This window comes from Pristiophorus japonicus, chromosome 1 (assembly GCF_044704955.1).
Source record: "Pristiophorus japonicus isolate sPriJap1 chromosome 1, sPriJap1.hap1, whole genome shotgun sequence".
NCBI lineage: Eukaryota > Metazoa > Chordata > Chondrichthyes > Pristiophoridae > Pristiophorus > Pristiophorus japonicus.
In genome coordinates, this window is record NC_091977.1 from 185,820,270 (window position 1) to 185,842,055 (window position 21,786).

Below are 21,786 nucleotides of genomic sequence, written 5' to 3' on the forward strand. Positions count from 1 at the left end.
TCACCTGTGGACATGCACCTCACTTTCCTTCCCCCCTTTCCCTTCTTCTCCCCACCTCTACCCCTTCCCCTCCTCGCTCCAAGTCGCTTGGCCGAGGAGCTCCTCAGGCGGTGCCTCATTGGGGGTGATGAAGGCAGAGCTGCTGGTTGCACGGGTACGGGAGTGGGGGGTACCGAGGTGGGAACATTCTCGGATCCAGAAACAGGATCTTGCTCCTGCCTCTCATCTGTCATTGGCACTAGGGATGCGGAACCTAGGGGTGGAGTGCCGCGCTCTGGGACCACTGGGAGGCCTGTGCCAGCAGTGCTCCTGGCTATCGCCTCCAGGGCCTCCGCCATCCGCGGAACGTACCCGGTCATGGTGCCAGAGATGCTGACCAACTGTCGGAATATGCCCCCCAGTGTATTTAGGATCTGTTCACCTATTTCTACAGTTCTCCTGGACAACTGTACCATCTCTCCGCTCTCATCTGGTGCTCGTGGACCAGACCTGCCGCGTCCACGAAACTTCCGCAGAGTTGGCGCCGTCCTGGGGACAAATAGGGTGCTCTGTGGTGAGGTGCTTGGGCCCGGTACCTCCAGAGTGGAGGTGGGAATGGCCAGAGGAGCACGAGATAGCCTTGGGGTGGAATGTTTTCTGGAGCCTGGCGTCGCAGACTCCTCAAAGTCGGCGCTCTCATCCATAGAGAACAGAGCCAGCGGATTGACGGGCGAGAACCGGAGCTCCTCAGCACCAGCTGAAGGATCGTCGGGCCCCACGCCCCCACCTTCTGGCTTCTGTGGTCTTGCCTGGGGACATGCTGCTGGCTGAGCTGCAAAACACAAATGAGGTTATTAGAGAAGGGTGTGTTAGGGTCACAAGGTGAGTCCAACGCTACACACAGCATATGCACGACAAAAGCACCACCGCGATCAAAATCATCAAACATCACATTTCATGACCATCAACACATTTTACATTGCAATGATTCTCAAGAGGCCAGCATTATTTTCAGACAATTTTCGAAATTATCTATCATATATTATTGTTCGGATATGAGTGAGTGTGGCATCTATTGATTTTACATCATGTAATGGAGTAAACTTTACTCACGTGGCATCACTTCAGGGTCTGCAGCTGCCTGAATGGCTGTCCAGGGGTGCTTCCCCACGAGAGCGAGCACCCGCTCCTCCATCTCAGTGATGTCGCTGGTGACTGGTGGCCCCCCACCCGTTCGCTTCTACTCGGACCTATTCGTCAAGAGCTTCTTCTGTAAAAGGTAACAGGACGACATGGCATGAGATCACTGCATGATACAATTGCTAGGTACTGTCACAAAGACTGATACAATACATAATCGACGGATGTAATCATGATTATTATGATAATTATCATTCTTTACCTAAAGACGTGCACTGTGACCGCAGGCTTTGAGTACAACATTCCCGGTAAAAGTGAAAGACCTCACATATGATTACCGTCACTCATGATCTGAAAACCCATTTTTACTGCCCACGCCGGAAATAACGCCCATTTTTGGGTGATCTGCACAAAAGCGTAGAATCTACCCCATGGTCTCACTGTCAAGGGCAAGTGTCGACATAGGTCAAGAGCTCCTCCAGGCGCTTGGTGGGTTGACCGGAAACATTGCCACAATGTCCGCACGAATAACGGAGGGCATGGACCGGATAGTTGTGGCGATGGGGCAAATGACCAACGGTGTCCATGCCGCGCAGCTTGCGATAGTTTCAGGAGGCAGCACTGCACACCAAGGTGCCATTCCACCAAGCACCACGACAGATGCGAGACAGGAGGAAAAACTTCCTTCTGACTCGGAAGAAGTTTCTTCGGAACGTCTTCTCCTCCAGCCACTGAGGAGATTCTGCTGACGTCATCCCCCCACCCCAATAGTAGCAGGCCTTGAGGTGCCCTGCTGCAAGATGTCTTGATCCCATTAATCAGGGAGTTACTGGGAAATGGGGGGAGTTAATACAAGGGGGCCGGTCAAGGTGCAGGAGGGAATCGTTGCCGCAGGTAGGGAGGGGGAGTGCTGTATATAGTTATTGTTGTTGTTAAAAACACATTTTTGTTGAATGTTCACTGTTTGGGATGGTGGGTGGGTGTTGTTATATTATTGTTGTTTACAAATGTTGTTGACTGTTGGGGGTTGTGGGGGGGGTGGTGTTATAAATGTTCAAAAAATTTTCACATTCTTCTTCAATTATTAAATGTTTTTATTTAACTTTACAATTGTCCTGAAGTGACTTCTATTAACGTAAGGTAAAACATCAATACAAGGGTTGGAAACAATGGCCAAGCAAGGATGAAACGTAACGCAACTGTAACTGTCACCAATGTAAGTTCACGCAAAGCGTTCATTTATGAGTTGCTGGCGCAAGAGTTTTGCAGCTGCGTAACTACCACAGGGCTTTTCCAGTGTTCTGGCGGGGCGTGGGGACATGGGTTCATCACCAGGCTGAATGTCCTCCCGAGGTCCTCGTCCTCCACCTCCTTGTCCTCCTCTTCTGTCTCCCCTCTCTCCTGAGGTGGACTGGCAGTCCCATCTTCCCATCTGGCAATTGTTGTCCTCTCCTCATAGCTAGGTTAAGCAACATGCAGCACACCACAATAAACTCAGCGACCTGGTCTGGGTGGTATTGTAGGTTGCCTACTGAGTGATCCAGGCATGCTTCAGAACTCCAATTGTCTTTTCGACGATATTGCGTGTGGCTATATTGCTTTCATTGTAGCGCTTCTCGGCTTCCATCTGGGGTTTACATAGGGGGGTCATGAGCCAGCTGGCAAGATCATATCCTTTATCCCCCAGCATCCAACTGTGACCTTGTGAGACAGTGCTCTCACGCAAGATGTGCGCATCATGGATGCTGCCTGGAAATTTTGCATTTACTGCCATGATTATTTGCTTGTGGTCAACAACGAGCTGCACATTCAGGGAGTGGAATCCCTTTCGGTTCCGAAACACCTCTACATCCTGTAAAGGTACTCGCAGGGCGATGTGCATACAGTCGATTGCTCCCTGCAAGTTGGGAAAGTTTGCTATTCGCGAGAAACCCAAAGCCCTCTTAGTCTGTGCCTCCCTGGTCATTGGGAAACTTATAGGGCTTGACTTTCCACTTTGCTGTCTATCGGCCAAAAAATGGGCGATGTTCCAGCGATGTTCAATGTCCCAGCCTTACCGATCGTTGGCTCATTGCCCATTTTTTAGATGGCGATTTTCCACTCAGCGATAGGCCAGCGATGTCAAATGGGCAATGCACAAGGTTAGCGATGTGATACTCGCCCAATGAACGGCCAGCGATGTGGAAGGCAAAAGCTTCCCTAGCAACAGCCTTCTGCGCATGCGATTTTTATAAAAGTTTTCCAGTTGACAGCATTTCGCGCATTTCGGGAGGTCAGGGGTCAACCAAACATGCGCAGAAGGCCATTGGGGAGAGAGAGGAGAGATAAAGGAGAAAGTTGTTGGAGTTGGAGAGAGGAGATTTGTGGAGTTTTGTGGAGTTTTTTGCCGTTGGAGATTTGGATAAAGAGTTTTTTGCCGTTGGAGATTTGGAGATTTGGATTAATTGTAGAGATGTCATCATCATCATCATCCAAGAGCATGGATGGGGGTCGGAAAAAGGCAAAGCCATTTTTGGATGAACCAACAAGGTCCTGTCGAGGATGCCCACTCCAGGTAGGCAGAACTTACCAGGGGTGCTAAGGGTAAACCTCCACCCCGGACATACAGGAAGCTGTGGTCCGAGATTGCAGACGTCGTCTTCTTGGCGTCCCAGGAGGCGAGGGGGCCCGACCATTGCCAGAAGCACTGGAACAGCCTTGTGGCATCAGCTAGAGTAAGTACAGATTTTATATTGTATTGATGAAGATTGTAATTAAAACTGCAATAGTAAATCTCCTGGATTGAATTAAATGTTGTAAATTCTTACATACATACATTTGCATATATACATATGTAGATGCAAAACATGCTGATCTTTGTTACAATCGTGCATCAATTGTGGATCTCATTTGCATATAACGTTTGAAGCTGTTGTCTTTCCATGAAACTACCTAGTCAATTAGCTGATGCCATGCTCTTTTCACGTTTGCAGAAGAAGATATCTAACAACAGGGTGCAGCGGAGGTGCACCGGAGGGGGCACTGCTTACATGCAGACTTTAAGTGAGCTGGAGGAGCATGCAGCAGCACTGGTGGGGACCACCAGTCGCTCAGCCATCACCCGTGGTGTTGCGGGACCCTTCCATGCATCACGTGAGTAATGTGTGAAAGAATTTTAAAGTAATGTAACATCATTTAATTAAAATGCAATGTACCAATGATGTAATGTCAAGTCATGAATGCAGACTTTGTGCTACTCTCAGGTTGACAACATAAGAACATAAGCAATAAGAACGGGGAAAGGTCTTCCGGCCAAATGTCCCCTTCTCTGTCTGCTCCCCATTAACCCCTGTGTCCATCTGCGACTGATGCAGCTGTGTCAGGGTTTTTGGGGCAGTTAAATCCACATGATACATTAATATGTAAAGTCTTGTCGGTAATGTGTACCCTTCTGTTCGAATAAGCTCAATAGGCTCAATTGTGCTTTGAAGATCAACCAGAGGCACAAGTGGAGGCCGCACAGGAGGAGGAGGATGATACGACTGAGTCAGAGGAGGAGGAGGAAGAAATGGAGGAAGCCACAGAGGGGATGAATCTGCGGCCATCGTGGAAGTTGCTATTACGACTGAAGAGGCACCGGGACCAAGCAGCATGCAGCCGGCAACGCCAAGGCGTGTTATAGTGTGCACGGCGACTCCACGGAGGTCGGGTCAGCGAGCTCAGCACTCGCCTGCAGTGGACGATCGGATAGAGGGCTCGATCTCCCTGTGTGATAAATCGCGAGCATCTCCAGCGGTTCGCGCGGGAATTTTCCAGGGTGTCTGCTGCCCAAGTGGAGGCAATGCAGCAGATGCTGGAGGAGATGAGTGCACAGACCACCGTCACCAATGCCTTGCAGTATGTGTTGCTGGCTGACCTCGGCGCTGCACCCCAAGGTGCCGTGATTGATCGAAGCACAACCCCCAGCACACAAGCGAGTCAGGAGGAAGCACTTCCTTCTGACTTGGAAGACGATGCCACTGCCCGTGCTTCATCTTCCCCTCCAACACCCCCCCCAACAGCTGATCGTGCCACCATCACCCCCACCACAACAGGAAGTCTTGCCGTTGCTCGCTGCACGCCTGCGTCGTCTCGGTACTGGGGGACCAAAATGGGCGGGTGGGGCTAGGACACGGGTGGGGTCCAGGATCTGGAGGGAGATGTGGCCGCAGGTAGGGAGGGGGGTGTTATTGTTGTTCATGTTTCTCTTGTTTTTCTTGTTGTTACTCTTATTACTGTTGCTGTGTTGGGGGCGGGGGTGGCTGGGTGGGTGATGGGGGCGGGGGGGGCGGTTGGTGTTTAAAATTAAAATTGTTAATAATAAAATTTTGTTCAATCTTACAATTATTGTGCACTATCTTTTAATAACGTAAGTAAAGTTAAGTTAAAACATTAATGCAACTGTTGTACATTTAAATATATATAAGTAAAAATGTGAGTGGATCTATCAGTGAAAGGATGCTAAAACCCCCTTGTTCGTAATTGAGACTCCAGGATGGTATGTTGCCTCCCTGGTGCAAGGGTCAAGGATGTCTCAGAGCAGCTGCAGGGCATTTTGGAGGGGGAGGGTGAACAGCCAGTTGTTATGGTGCATATAGGTACCAACGATATAGGTAAAAAACGGGATGAGGTCCTACAAGCTGAATTTAGGGAGCTAGGAGTTAAATTAAAAAGCAGGACCTCAAAGGTGGTAATCTCAGGATTGCTACCAGTGCCACGTGCTTGTCAGAGTTGGAATCGCAGGATAGCTCAGATGAATACATGGCTTGAGGAGTGGTGCAGGAGTGAGGGTTGAAAATTCCTGGGACATTGGAACCGGTTCTGGGGGAGGTGGGACCAGTACAAACCGGACGGTCTGCACCTGGGCAGGACCGGAACCAATGTCCTGGGGAGAATGTTTGCTAGTGCTGTTGGGGAGGGGTTAAACTAATATGGCAGGGGGATGGGAACCTATGCAGGGAGACAGAGGGAAGTAAATGGGGGCAGAAGCAAAAGATAGAAAGAAGAAAAGTAAAAGTGGAGAGCAGAGAAACCCAAGGCAAAAATCAAAAATGCCACATTATAGCAAAAGTCGAAAGGGACAGAGTGTGTTAAAATGACAAGCCTGAAGTCTCTGTGCCTCAATGCGAGGAGTATTCGTAATAAGATGGATGAATTAACTGCGCAGGCAGCTATTAACAAATATGAAATAATTGGGATTATGGAGACATGGCTCCAGGGTGACCAAGGCTGGAAACTCAACATCAAGGGGTATTCAACATTCAGGAAGGATAGACAGAAAGGAAAAGGAGGTGGGGTAGAGTTACTGGTTAGAGAAGAAATTAACGCAAGAGTAAGGAAGGACATGAGCTTGGATGATGTGGAATCGGTATGGATAGAGCTGCGGAATATCAAAGGGCAGAAAATGACAGTGGGAGTTGTATACAGACCACCAAACAGCAGTAGTGAGGTTGGGGATGACATCAAACAAGAAATTAGGGATGCGTACAATAAAGGTACAGCAATTATCATGGGCGACTTTAATCTACATATAGATTGGGCTAACCAAACTGGTAGCAATACGGTGGAGGAGGATTTCCTGGAGTGTATCAGGGATGGTTTTCTAGACCAATATGTCGAGGAATCAACTAGAGATCTGGCCATCCTCGACTCGGTGATGTGTAACGAGAAAGGACTAATTAGCAATCTTGTTGTGCAAAGCCCCTTGGGGAAGGGTGACCATAATATGATAGAATTCTTTATTAAGATGGAGAGTGACACAGTTAATTCAGAGACGAGGGTCCTGAACTTAAGGAAAGGTAACTTCGATGGTATGAGACGTGAATTGGCTAGAAATAGACTGGCGAATGATACTTAAAGGGTTGGCAGTGGATAGGCAATGGCAGACATTTAAAGATCACATGGATGAACTTCAACAATTGTACATCCCTGTCTGGAGTAAAAATAAAATGGGGAAGGTGGCTCAGCCATGGCTAACAAGGGAAATTAAGGATAGTGTTAAATCCAAGGAAGAGGCATATAAATTGGCCAGAGAAAGCAACAGACCTGAGGACTGGGAGAAATTTAGAATTCAGCACAGGAGGACAAAGGGTTTAATTAGGAGGGGGAAAATAGAGTAAGAGAGGAAGTTTGCTGGGAACATATAAACTGACGGCAAAAGCTTCTATAGATATGTGAAGAGAAAAAGATTAGTGAAGGCAAACGTAGGTCCCTTGCAGTCAGAATCAGGTGAATTTATAATGGGGAACAAAGAAATAGCAGACCAATTGAACAAATACTTTGGTTCTGTCTTCACAAAGGAAGACACAAATAACGTTCCGGAAATACTAGGAGACCGAGGGTCTAGCGAGAAGGAGGAACTGAAGGAAATCCTTATTGGTCAGGAAATTGTGTTAGGGAAATTGATGGGATTGAAGGCCGATAAATCCCCAGGGCCTGATAGTCTGCATCCCAGAGTACTTAAGGAAGTGGCCCTAGAAATAGTGGATGCATTGGTGATCATTTTCCAACAGTCTATCGACTCTGGATCAGTTCCTATGGACTGGAGAGTAGCTAATGTAACACCACTTTTTAAAAAAGGAGGGAGAGAGAAAACGGAGAATTATGGACCGGTTAGCCTGACATCAGTAGTGGGGAAAATGTTGGACTCAATTATTAAAAATGAAATAGCAGCGCATTTGGAAAGCAGTGACTGGATCGGTCCAAGTCAGCATGGATTTATGAAAGGGAAATCATGCTTGACAAATCTTCTGGAATTTTTTGAGGATGTAACTAGTAATGTGGACAAGGGAGAACCAGTGGATGTGGTGTATTTGGACTTTCAAAAGGCTTTTGACAAGGTCCCACACAAGAGATTGGCGTGCAAAATTCAAGCACATGGCATTGGGGGTAATGTACTGACGTGGATAGAGAACTGGTTGGCAGACAGAAAGCAGAGAGTCGGGATAAACGGATCCTTTTCAGAATGGCAGGCAGTGACTAGTGGGGTGCCGCAAGGCTCAGTGCTGGGATATCAGCTATTTACAATGTACATTAATGATTTAGATCTCGGAATTGAGAGTAATATCTCCAAATTTGCAGATGACACTAAGCTGGGTGGCGGTGTGAGCTGTGAGGAGGATGCTAAGAGGCTGCAGGATGAATTGGACAGGTTAGGTGAGTGGGTAAATGCATGGCAGATGCAGTATAATATGGATAAATGTGAGGTTATCGACTTTGGTGGCAAAAACACGAAGGCAGAATATTATCTGAATGGCGGCAGATTAGGAAAAGGGGAGATGCAACGAGACCTGGGTGTCTTGGTACATCAGTCATTGAAGGCTGGCATGCAGGTACAGCAGGTGGTGAAGAAGGCAAATGGCATGTTGGCCTTCATAGCTAGGGGATTTGAGTATAGGAGCAGGGAGGTATTGCTGCAGCTGTACAGGCCTTGGTGAGGCCTCACCTGGAATATTGTGTTCAGTTTGGGTCTCCTAATCTGAGGAGGGACGTTCTTGCTATTGAGGGAGTACAGCGAAGGTTCACCAGACTGATTCCCGGGATGGCTGGACTGACATATGAGGAGAGACTGGATCGACTGGGCCTGTATTCACTGGAGTTTAGAAGAATGAGAGGGTATCTCATAGAAACACATAAAATCCTGACGGGACTGGACAGGTTCGATGCAGGAAGAATGTTCCCGATGTTGGGGGAGTCCAAGACCAGGGGTCACAGTCTAAGATTAAGGGGTAAGCCATTTAAGACCGAGATGAGGAGAAACTTCTTCATTCAGAGAGTTGTTAACCTGTGGAATTGTCTTCTGCAGATAGTTGTTGATGCCAGTTCGTTAGATATATTCAAGAGGGAGTTGGATATGGCCCTTATGGCTAAAGCGATCAAGGGGTATGGAGAGAAAGCAGGAAAGGGGTACTGAGGTGAATGATCAGCCATGATCTTATTGAATGGTGGTTCAGGCTCGAAGGGCCGAATGGCCTACTCCTGGACTTACTTTCTATGTTTCTATGTTTTTATGTTTGAGCAGCCTTCTCCCTTTCTCTGACGTTCAAAATGGCGTCCGTAGTGCTGAGTTCTGTGATGAAGGCCAGGAAAAGGCCACTATTCTCCAGTGATATTCTCGGTGAGCTATCAGCCCGGCGATGTGCCGGCAATGTGCCGAAAGTTGGGCTGGGCGATGTGCGGACGATCACCTCAGTGATCAGCTCGGCGATGTGAGCCGAAAGTCCGGGGGAGAATTTTTCGGCGATGATCCAGCCTAAATTTCCACTTTTTTGTCAAAATGGGCGATGAAAGGCCGTTTTGGTCGATATATGGATGATATATGGGCGATGTGAAGTGGAAAGTCTAGCCCATAAAGTCCATCCTGCATATATAAAGGGCATCAGTCACCTATTGAATGCAGTAATGTGTGACGTGCTGATAGATACCGCAAATGTCACCTGAAAGTAGTCCGATGCGTAGAAGGAAAGTGCCGCAGTAACCTTAACCTCAACACACAGTGCAGTCCTGATGGTGCTGGCAGGCTACAGATCCCCCTTAATTAGCTGGCATATCTCAATGATTATCTCCTTTCGGAAGCACAGCCTTCTAACGCACATGTTGTTGGACAACTTCAGGTATGACCGCTTAACACTGTAAATACATTGGGTGTAAGGTCTCCTCCTCCGCAGCAGTCTGCCACCTCTTTGATTGGGCACATAATGCTCTTCAATGAATATTCTCCCATCGCTATTCTGCAGCATGTGAGTAGTCATCAATACTGGTTGAGAAATTACAGGCCCCATCACTATAAATCACTATAATTTGTCCTCAACAGATACAAATGTGATTAGATGATTGGCAAGAGTCAAAAAGGTCCTTAAAATCACTCACAAATTGATCCTCCTCACAAGTACTTGAAGCAGCCTTTCACTACAGATCCTCAGAGTTAGAAAATTGCGTCCGTAGTATCGAGGAGTGCCGAGTTAAGGTCAGGTGAGTGCAGCTTTTCTTCAGCGTCTTTTTCAACCAGTGATCATTTCGGCAAATTGTGGGCGAAATGCCAAAAGTAGCAATCGGCGATAATCTAGGTGATAAACGGGCGTAAGTTTACATTATAAGCACTATTCATGGCCTTGCATGAAGATGACGTCATTTTTTTAAAAAACTGGGCCAGGCAATGCAACTCATTCATGTGTGCTGAAAGTTGGGCCAGCGATAAATGGGTGATAATCGGGCACTACTTTCCACTTTTCATCAAATATGGGTGATAGCCAGAATCTCAGCGCTTATATTGGCGTTAAATGAACGATGATGTGCCGGACATCGAGCCCTATATAATGTCCCACACACACAAAGTACCCCCATACACACAACGCTCCACACACACAATGCCCCAGACACACACAATGCCCCTCACACACATACAATGCTCTACACACGCAACACCCCACACACACAATGCCCCACACACACACAATGCCCCACACACACAGTGCCCCATACACACAATGCCCTCCGCCCCCCCCACACACACAATGCCCCACACAAACAACCCCCTCACACACAATGCCCCACACAAACCCCCCTCACACACAATGCCCCACACAAACAACCCCCCTCACACACAATGCCCCACACAAACAACCCCCCTCACACACAATGCCCCACACATACACACAATGCCCCACACATACACATAATAACCCACACACACAGTGACCCACACACACAGTGCCCCACACACACAATGCCCCCCCACACACACACACACGCTCACACAATGTGGGTCACTGTGTGTGTGGGGCATTGTGTGTGTGGGTCACTGTGTGTGTGGGGCATTGTGTGTGGGGGGCATTGTGTGTGTGGATCACTGTGTGTGTGGGGCATTGTGTGTGTGGGGCATTGTGTGTGTGGATCACTGTGCGTGTGGGGCATTGTGTTTGTGGGTCACTGTGTGTGTGGGGCATTGTGTGTGTGGGTCACTGTGTGTGTGGGGCATTGTGTGTGGGGGGCATTGTGTGTGTGGATCACTGTGTGTGTGGGGCATTGTGTGTGTGGGGCATTGTGTGTGTAGGGCATTGTGTGTGTGGGTCACTGTGTGTTGGGGCATTGTGTGTGTGGGGCATTGTGTGTGGGGGGCATTGTGTGTGTGGATCACTGTGTGTGTGGGGCATTGTGTGTGTGGGGCATTGTGTGTGTGGGGCATTGTGTGTGGGGGGCATTGTGTGTGTGGATCACTGTGTGTGTGGGGCATTGTGTGTGTGGGGCATTGTGTGTGTGGATCACTGTGTGTGTGGGGCATTGTGTGTGTGGGTCACTGTGTGTGTGGGGCATTGTGTGTGGGGGGCATTGTGTGTGTGGATCACTGTGTGTGTGGGGCATTGTGTGTGTGGGGCATTGTGTGTGTGGGTCACTGTGTGTTGGGGCATTGTGTGTGTGGGTCACTGTGTGTGTGGGGCATTGTGTGTGTGGGGCATTGTGTGTGTGGATCACTGTGTGTGTGGGGCATTGTGTGTGTGGGGCATTGTGTGTGGGGGGCAGTGTGTGTGTGGGGCACTGTGTGTGTGGGTCACTGTGTGTGTGGGGCAGTGTGTGTGTGGATCACTGTGTGTGTGTGGGTCACTGCGTGTGGGGGGCAGTGTGTGTGTGGATCACTGTGTGTGTGTGGGTCACTGTGTGTGTGGATCACTGTGTGTGTGTGTGGGTCACTGTGTGTGGAGTGCAGTGTGTGTGTGGATCACTGTGTGTGTGTGGGGCATTATGTGTGTGGGTCACTGTGTGTGTGGGGCACTGTGTTGGTGGGGCAGTGTGTGTGTGGGGCAGTGTGTGTGGGTCACTGTGTGTGTGGGGCAGTGTGTGTGTGGGGCAGTGTGTGTGTGGGTCACTGTGTGTGTGGGGCAGTGTGTCTGTGGGGCAGTATGTGTGTGGGGCAGTGTGTGTGTGGTATTGAAGCAAAAAAAGTGGAACGTCTAGCCTATAGTGCCACACACACACAAAGCCCCACACACACAATGCCCCACACACACAATGCCCCATGCACACACACAATGCCCCACACATGCAATGCCCTACACACAATGGGCGTTATTCCCAGCATTGGTGGTAAATATGGGATTTGAGATCGGCGGATGATCGGCCATTTTCAAGACCCAAACTTTCCATTTTATAAAATGGGCGTTACCGTGAGCAATCTGAAATGGGCGTTAGTGTTAAATTTTTTTGACCTCCTGCCGTAAAGTGTTAGTGTCCATAGCAACGGCATGGCAACAGTCGTTTCCCACATTTCAGGGGGTCAGGGGTCAACAGTACATGCGCAGAACAGGAGAGAGAGCGAGAGGGAGCAGAGAGGAACTGAAAGCGTGTGTGGGTTGTTGTGTGCTTGTTTGGCTGTTTTGGGAGGCAGGAGGGAGCAGCAAAAAGACTGCTGAGCACAAAAAACGTCGTTGCCACCGAGTTTCTGTCGAAAAAATAATATTTAAAATGGGAAGGATGGAGGAGGCGACACAGCACGCTCTGAAGACTGAGGACGCTGGCAAAAGCAGTGAGGTTGGAGAGGAACAATTGGGAGGATGCAAACGAGCGAGGAGATTCTCCGATGAGGCAAATGCCACCCTCCTGCAGGAAGTGAAGTCACGCTGGGTCAATTGGCCCAGGGTGGGCGAGGGAAACCCACCCCAAAGGATATGAGCCGACAGAGCCGAGGTGGTCTTGTCGGCGACTAATGAGGTGCGTAAGGGCAACCAGTGCCGCAAGCGCTGGAACGACCTTGTCGGCTCCGCCAGAGTAAGTATTACATTTATTTACATGTACTTGTATATTTATATAATTTGATTTGTAAGTGTAATGATTGATTAAAATCAGATGTGATGTCGCACTTATATTGGGAATGTTTTACTCAAAGCCTGCATTTACGATGTGCGTCTTTAGGTAAAGTATAATAATCATGATTACATCTGTTGGTTATGTGTTGTATCAATCTCTGTGACAGTACTTAGCAATGATCTCATGCAATGATCTGATGCCATGTCGTGCTGGTTCCTTTTATAGAGGAAGCTTTCGAAGAATAGGGCCGAGCAGAGGCGAACAGAGGCGGCCCACCAGTCATCATCGAGCTCACCGACATTGAGGAGCAGGTGCTGGCACTAGTAGGGAGCCACCCCAGGTTGGCCACGCAAGCAGCTGCGGAATCTGTTGTGATGCCACATGAGTAAAGTATACACCGTTGCGTGATGTAAAGTCAATAGATGCCACACCCACTCATATCCGACCAATAATATATGATAGATGATTGATAAAAGTGTTCTCTACATAATGCTGGCCTCATGAGAATCATTGCAATGCAGAATGTGTTGATAGTCATGAAATGTGATATCTGTGATGATTTTGATAGTGGTGGTGCTTTTGTTGTGCATACGCTGTGTGTAGCGCTGGACTCACTTTGTGATGCGAGCACCCCCTTCTCCTCTAATAACCTAATTTATGTTTTGTAGCTCAGCCAGCAGCACGGCCCCATGCAACACCACCGAGCCCAGAAGCTGGGGGTGCTGGGCCGGAGTCGCTGAACGATCGTGTATCTTGTGCTGAGGAGCCCCGATTCTCGCCCGTGGAGCTGCTGGGTGCCTTCTCCACGGATGAGAGTGCGGACTTCGAGGAGTCTGCATCGCCAAGCTCCATAATGCAGTCGACACCCATGATATCTAGTGCTCCTGCGGCCATTCCCTCCTCCAACCTGGAAGTACCGGGCGCCAGCACCTTGCCGCAGGTGACCCGAGGTGTCTCCAGGACGGCGCCGATCACGCGGAGGTTGGTTCGACGCAGCAGGTCTGATCCACGAGCGGCAGATCTGAGCGGGGACATGGTACACTTGTCCAGGAACAGTGTTGACATAGGTCAGCAGATCCTACAGACAATGGGGGGCATATCCCACCAGCTGGCCAACATGTCCGCCACCATGAGCGAGTATGTGCCGCGGATGGCGGAGGCCTTGGAGGTGATAGCCAGCAACACTGGTGGCAGAGGCCTCCCAGTGGTCTCAGAGCACGGCACTGGACTCCAAAGTGCCACATCTCCATTGCCAATGACATATGAGAGCCAACAGGAAGATCTTGCTTTTGGCTCAGAGCACGTTCCCACCTCAGGACTGTCCTTTCCCGTATCCATCCAAGTAACGGTTCTGCCGTCATCCCCCCCCAATGAAGCAGCGCCTGAGGAGTTCCTCAGCCAGGCGGCTTGGAGTCAGGAGGGAAAACATAGAAACATCGAAACATAGAAAATAGGTGCGGGAGTAGGCCATTCGGGCTTTCTAGCCTGCACCGCCATTCAATGAGTTCATGACTGAACATGCACTTCAGTACCCCATTCCTGCTTTCTCACCATACCCCTTGATCCTCCTTGTAGTAAGGACTTCATCTAACTTCCTTTTGAATATATTTAGTGAATTGGCCCCAACAACTTTCTGTGGTAGAGAATTCCACAGGTTCACTACTCTCTGGATGAAGAAGTTTCTCCTCATCTCGGTCCTAAATGGCTTACCCCTTATCCTTAGACTGTGACCCCTGGTTCTGGACTTCCCCAACATCGGGAACATTCTTCCTGCATCTAACCTGTCTAAACCTGTCAGAATTTTAAACGTTTCTATGAGGTCCCCTCTCATTCTTCTGAACTCCAGTGAATACAAGCCCAGTTGATCCAGTCTTTCTTGATATGTCAGGAAGGGGAAGGGGTAGAGGTGGGGAGGAGAAGCGGGAGTGGAAAGGAAAGTGAGGTGCATGGCCGCAGGCCTTGTCTTGATCACAGTATTTCGCAGCCTGTCTTGATGAATACGCACATGCTGCAGATTATAGATGGCAGAAGATATATTCGACAACATTAGGTGCCCAATCTAAGACGTGCCTGACTGATGAGGAGGACCAGACCTTATTGGGCGATCTGCGCAAAAGTTGAAGCAGAGCAGCCTTTCAAATGAAGCAACCTGCGATTTACAAAATGGTGTCCATAAAGCTGTGATTCGTTCAGGTGAGAGCAACTTTTTCACAGCGGTTTTTTCGGCGAGCGATATTGTCAGCGATATGTGGGCGAGGTGCCGAAAGTAACGCTCAGTGATAATTTCGGCGTTAGGTTCGCCCATTCTGATCTTTACGACAAAAAAAAGTGAGCGGGCGGTATTATTATTTCTCAGCATTAAGTACAGCCGAAAGTAACGCTGGCCGATAAGTGAGCGATACATGGCCGTTAGTTTCCATTTAGTTGCGAAATGGCCGATATCTGGGTGTTATACCTCATCTCAGCGTTAAAGTGGATGTTAAATGGGCAGTATCGATGAAAAAATAATGGAAATTCTAGCCCAATACCCCACACACACACACACAATGCCTCTCACACACCATAACCCACACACACCATGACCCACACACACAATGACCCACACACACAATGATCCACACACACCATGCCCCACACACACCATGCCCCACACACACCATGACCCACACACACAATGACCCACACACACAATGATCCACACACACAATGACCCACACACACCATGCCCCACACACACCATGCCCCACACACACAATGCCCCACACACACAATGTCCCACACACACAATGCCCCTCACACACCATAACCCACACACACCATGCCCCACACACACCATGCCCCACACACACAGTGCCCCACACACACAATGTCCCACACACACAATGCCCCTCACACACCATAACCCACACACACCATGCCCCACACACACCATGCCCCACACACACAATGCCCCACACACACAATGCTCCACACACACAATGCTCCACACACACCGTGCCCCACACACACCATGCCCCACACACACAATGCCCCACACACACCGTGCCCCCCACACACAGTGCCCCAGACACACAATGTCCCACATACACCGTGCCCCACACATACAATGTCCCACACACACAATGTCCCTCACACACAGTGCCCCACACACACAATGCTCCACACACACCGTGCCCCACACACACCGTGCCCCCCACACACAATGCCCCACACACACCGTGCCCCCCACACACAGTGCCCCAGACACACAATGTCCCACATACACCGTGCCCCACACATACAATGTCCCACACACACAATGTCCCTCACACACAGTGCCCCACACACACAATGTCCCACACACACAATGCCCCATACACACCATGTCCCACACACACCATGCCCCACACACACAATGCCCCACACACACAATGCTGCACACACACAATGCTCCACACACACCGTGCCCCACACACACCATGCCCCACACACACAATGCCCCACACACACCGTGCCCCACACACACAGTGCCCCAGACACACAATGTCCCTCACACACAGTGCCCCACACACACAATGTCCCACACACACAATGCCCCACACACACCATGTCCCACACACACCATGTCCCACACACACCATGCCCCACACACACAATGCCCCACACACACAATGCTCCACACACACAATGCTCCACACACACCGTGCCCCACACACACCATGCCCCACACACACAATGCCCCACACACACCGTGCCCCACACACACAGTGCCCCAGACACACAATGTCCCACATACACCGTGCCCCACACACACAATGCCCCACACACACAGTGACCCACACACAATGTCCTACACACACAATGCCCCATACACACAATGTCCCATACACATAATGTCCCACACACACAATGCTCCACACACACAGTGCCCCACACACACAATGCCCCACACACACAATGTGCCTCACACACACCGTGCCCACACACACAATGTCCCCCACACACAATGCCCCACACACACAATGCCCCACACACACAAAGTCCCACACACACAATGCCCCACACACACCGTGCCCCACACACACAATGTTCCACACACACACAATGTCCCACACACACAATGCTCCACACACACAAAGTCCCACACACAATGCTCCACACACCACAAAACCCCACACACAAAATGCCCCCACACGATGCCCCCCTCCGATGCCTCCACTCAAAGCTTACTCAAGCGAATTGTCATTCTTCACTATAAAATTGAACAATGTTACCTGATTCAATGTTTCAATCTTTTTTAGGCCATGTAGCACCAAAAAATTCCACCTCTCATATTCCTCTAGCTTAGTCTTCAAAAAATGTCGCTTCTCTTTCACTTCTATGTTTCACTCTGCTTCATTTCTGTTTGCTGCTCTCCTCTTCCACTTCTTAGCTCCTTCATTTCTTTTTCTTCTTACTTTTTAATTTTCCTCTGTCACCGTTTTGTCTCTTCAACAGTTTTCTTTGTGCTTTCTGTCCTGCAGCATTTGAGCTGCGCGTGTGGGAACAGCATGTGGAAGAGGAGGGAGACAGACAGTTCTCTCAGCCAGACAGAGAATGAGACTTCAAAAAAGAGCAGAGTCTGAAAATAGTTGAGGGAGCAAAGAAAAGAGCATGGAGTGCTGGAAATTGACATGCATGCTCCTGTGGGTTCCAAGGAAATGGTTGTGCCAATGTGTCAGTTTAATTTTCTGGTTACTCTTTGTCATTTGATAAAGAAAGAAACTAACACTACATTTATCGTTATGGATGAAAAAATAGCTGGAATACGCTATGATTAGCACAGAAATTCATACAGTAAGTGGAAATGTGCTGTCTGTATCAAGTTTAGAGCTCAGTTTTCCCAAGTGATTTGTGCCGTTTTTGTGGAGCAGGTTGCTTTTTTTGGCCCAAGTTGAAAAATCAGTTTCCCCAATTAATTTGCACCAGTGTAACTCAGTTAGTTACAATTTTTTTTAGGTCAGTTTTTTTTTCAGTCAAAGGGGGTGTAACCAGCCATCTACACCATTTAGGGAAGTTTGGCCAGCTGAGAGTTACTCCAGTTGTGCTTAGGCCAGCATATGTGGCCGCTGCAGAAAAACCTTCCAGAGAGTTAAGGAAATGCCCAGGCACACTAAAAGAATTGAAAAACTAACAGCAGCAACTTACCTCCAAAGAGCAAGTTATTATTTAAATGGAGAAAGATTGCAAAGTGCTGCAGTACAGCGGGACCTGGGGGTACTTGTATATGAAACACAAAAGGATAGTATGCAGTTACAGCAAGTGATCAGGAAGGCCAATGGAATCTTGGCCTTTATTGCAAAGGGGATGGAATATAAAAGCAAGGAAGTCTTGTTGCAGTAATACAGGGTATTGGTGAGGCCACACCTGGAATATTGCATGCAGTTTTGGTTTCCATATTTACGAAAGGATATACTTGTTTTGGAGGCAGTTCAGAGAAGGTTCACTAGGTTGATTCCGGAAATGAGGGGATTGACTTATGAGGAAAGGTTGAGTAGGTTGGGCCTCTACTCATTGGACTTCAGAAGAATGAGAGGTGATCTTATTGAAACGCATAAGATTATGAGGGGGCTTGACAAAGGTGGATGAAGAGAGGATGCTTCCACTGGTGGGTGAGACTAGAACTAGAGGGCATGATCTTAGAATAAGGGGCCGCCCATTTAAAACAGAGATGAGGAGAAATTTCTTCTCTCAGAGGGTTGTAAATCTGTGGAATTCGCTGCCTAAGAGAGCTGTGGAAGCTGGGACATTGAATAAATTTAAGGCAGAACTAGACAGTTTCTTGAACAATAAGGGGATAAGGGGTTATGGGGAGTGGGCAGGGAAGTGGAGCTGAATCCATGATGGCCTACTCCTGTTCCTATTTCTTATGTTCTTATGTTCTTATGTAACCCCGCCCGAAGGTTGTTCGGTCCTATTCTCGGTTCACCCGGTTCACACACACAGTCTGGTCCCCAGTTAGTGAGAGAGAGAGAGTGGGACCGGACCGGCAAGCCCTTCGGGCGTGGTTGGAGATAAGTTGCTGCTCTGTGTTTTTCAATTCTTTTAATGTGTTGGGAGCTGGCTGTATGCTTCACTTTGCAGCCTCAGCTCGCATTGTGTCCCTGGTTACCATGGCAGCCTGATCTTTTTGGCGCAGATCAAGGCTCCTCCCCCAAAATTAAAGGTCGGTTTACACCACGCTAAAATGAACAAATCCAACGGAGAAACTCAGAATATTTTTTTTTGCCGTACTTAGGCCCCAAAAAATCGGGCTTAACTCTTCAAGTATGCCAAAAAAATGCCTTGGGAAAAATTGAGCCAATAGTGTCAGCCATGCTAGGGAACAGTAGCCCATGAGTTCAGTCACATGATTTCACCATTTGGAGAATTCTTGATCACTATCAGGGCAGCAGCAAGTGTGTCCCTCCAAGGGGAGAAGGAGAAACTGGACAGCAACTTATCCTTGGCTGTGCTCACACACCTCCTTACAATTTGGCAAATGGTTGGACCGAGAGTCAGTTGTGCTGGCCTGTCTGCAGGAATGTGGTCCATAGCCCTAAAGAGAAGAGAAAAACGATGAAACTATTCATTTGTTTATTAAAATATTACTCGCTTCTCACAAAGACTAATACAGATGAGTGGGGCCAATCAGCTCAACTAGCTCATACTTCCATAGAACCTACATTCTCTTAAATGATTCCAGAATTTTTGCCTCCATCACCTTACCTAGAACACCATTCCAAAGAATAATCATTCTTACAAAGGATTTCTGACCTGACTGCATTTTACCATCCATTTAAGGGGAAGCCAGGTAAGCACATAAGGGAGAAATGAATAGAAGGATATGTTGATGGGCTTAGAGGAAGAGGGGTGGATGCAGGCTTGTATGGAGCATAAACACTGGCATGGAGTGGTTGGGCCGAATGTCCTGTTTCTGTGTTGTAACTACTTTGTAATACTTTGTAACACCAGTTTCTAATAACTGACAGCTGTGTTCAATTTGAAATAATGCTCCAGATGAACCTTTTCGATTCCACATAGTGAGCTGGAATTTCTTTCGCTATCCCACCTAAATCTGGGCAGCCTGATGAATGGCTTTATTTCTCTGCCTTCTGCAGTGAATTCTGTTATCCTCAGAGAGAGAGGCAGTGGTAGTCCCTGGGGCAATGGTAGAAGATCCACTGATACCTCTTTTTGAAGGAGAGGGCCCTGTAGTAGGCCTCAGATCCTTACCATTTTAGGCATCAGCCCAGTCCAAGACCTAAAAACTGCATGTCCCCCATGGATCTTCAGGGCCCTTCCACCCCTCAGTAATGCCGCAGCATTGTCAGAATGTTCCTTGTGAAGAGTGGCACCTTCCTCTTACTGGTAGGGATTCCACCAGAAACCCCCCCTGCATGACCAATGAGCCCTGACCCAGGAAAATGGATTGGGGTCATGGTACAGTAGGGGGCAGTGAGTCCTGCCTCAACTGTACTCTGGTAGGAAGAGAGAAAATCTACATTTTCATAAGCTACTCTCTCATTTTATTCCTTTCAAGGTTGAGAAGTCTTCTTTCCTCATAATGAAGTCCTCTGACAGTTGGGGTCAGCCTCGTGCATCCTTCTAAGACATTGATATTTCCTTGGTTACTTGCTGACGTAAAGTTAATACAGTATTCAAAGTGCAACTTGCTCACAGCGCTATCTACCTTCAGCATGATGTCCTCAGACCTACAGAGACAGATTTCACACATTAGCACTCGCAGTGCAGAGCATCACTCACTCTAATTCTGCCCTCTTAAGCTTCCCTAATTATAATCGCTCAACCATTGGTGGCCGTGTCTTCTGTTGCCGAGGCCACAAGTTCTGTAACTCCCTGTCTAAACCCCACCGCCTCTCTACCTCTCTTTCCTCGTTCAAGACGCTCCTTAAAACCAACCTCTTTGATCAAGCTTTTGATCACCTGTGCTAATTTCTACTTATGTGGCTCGGTGTCAAATTTTTTATCTCGTAATACTCCTGTGAAGAGCCTTGTGATGGTTCACTATGTTAAAGACGCTATATAAATACAAGTTGTTGTTGTTTGGGTGTGGAAGTAGAAACATAGAAAACATAGAAAATGGGTGCAGGAGTAGGCCATTCGGCCCTTCGAGCCTGCCCCACCATTCAATAAGATCATGGCTGATCATTCCCTCAGTACCTCTTTCCTGCTTTCTCTCCATACCCCTTGATCCCCTTAGCCATAAGGGCCATATCTAACTCCCTCTTGAATATATCCAATGAACTGGCATCAACAACTCTCTGCGGCAGGGAATTCCACAGGTTAACAACTCTCCGAGCAAAGAAGTTTCTCCTCATCTCAGTCCTAAATGGGCTACCCCTTATTCTAAGACTCTATCCCCTGGTTCTGGACTTCCCCAACATCGGGAACATTCTATCTGCATCTAACCTGGCCCGTCCCGTCAGAATCTTGTGTGTTTCAATGAGATCCCCTCTCATCCTTCTAAACTCCAATGTATAAAGGCCCAGTTGATCCAGTCTCTCCTCATATGTCAGTCCAGCCATCCCGGGAATCAGTCTGGTGAACCTTCGCTGCACTCCCTCAATAGCAAGAACGTCCTTCCTCAGATTAGGAGACCAAAACTGAACACAATATTCCAGATGAGGCCTCACCAAGGCCCTGTACAACTGCAGTAAGACCTCCCTGCTCCTATACTCAAATCCCCTAACTATGAAGACCAACAAACCATTTGCCTTCTTCACCGCCTGCTGTACCTGTATGCCAAATTTCAATGACTGATGAACCATGATACCCAGGTCTCGTTGCACCTCCCCTTTTCCTAATCTGCCGCCATTCAGATAATATTCT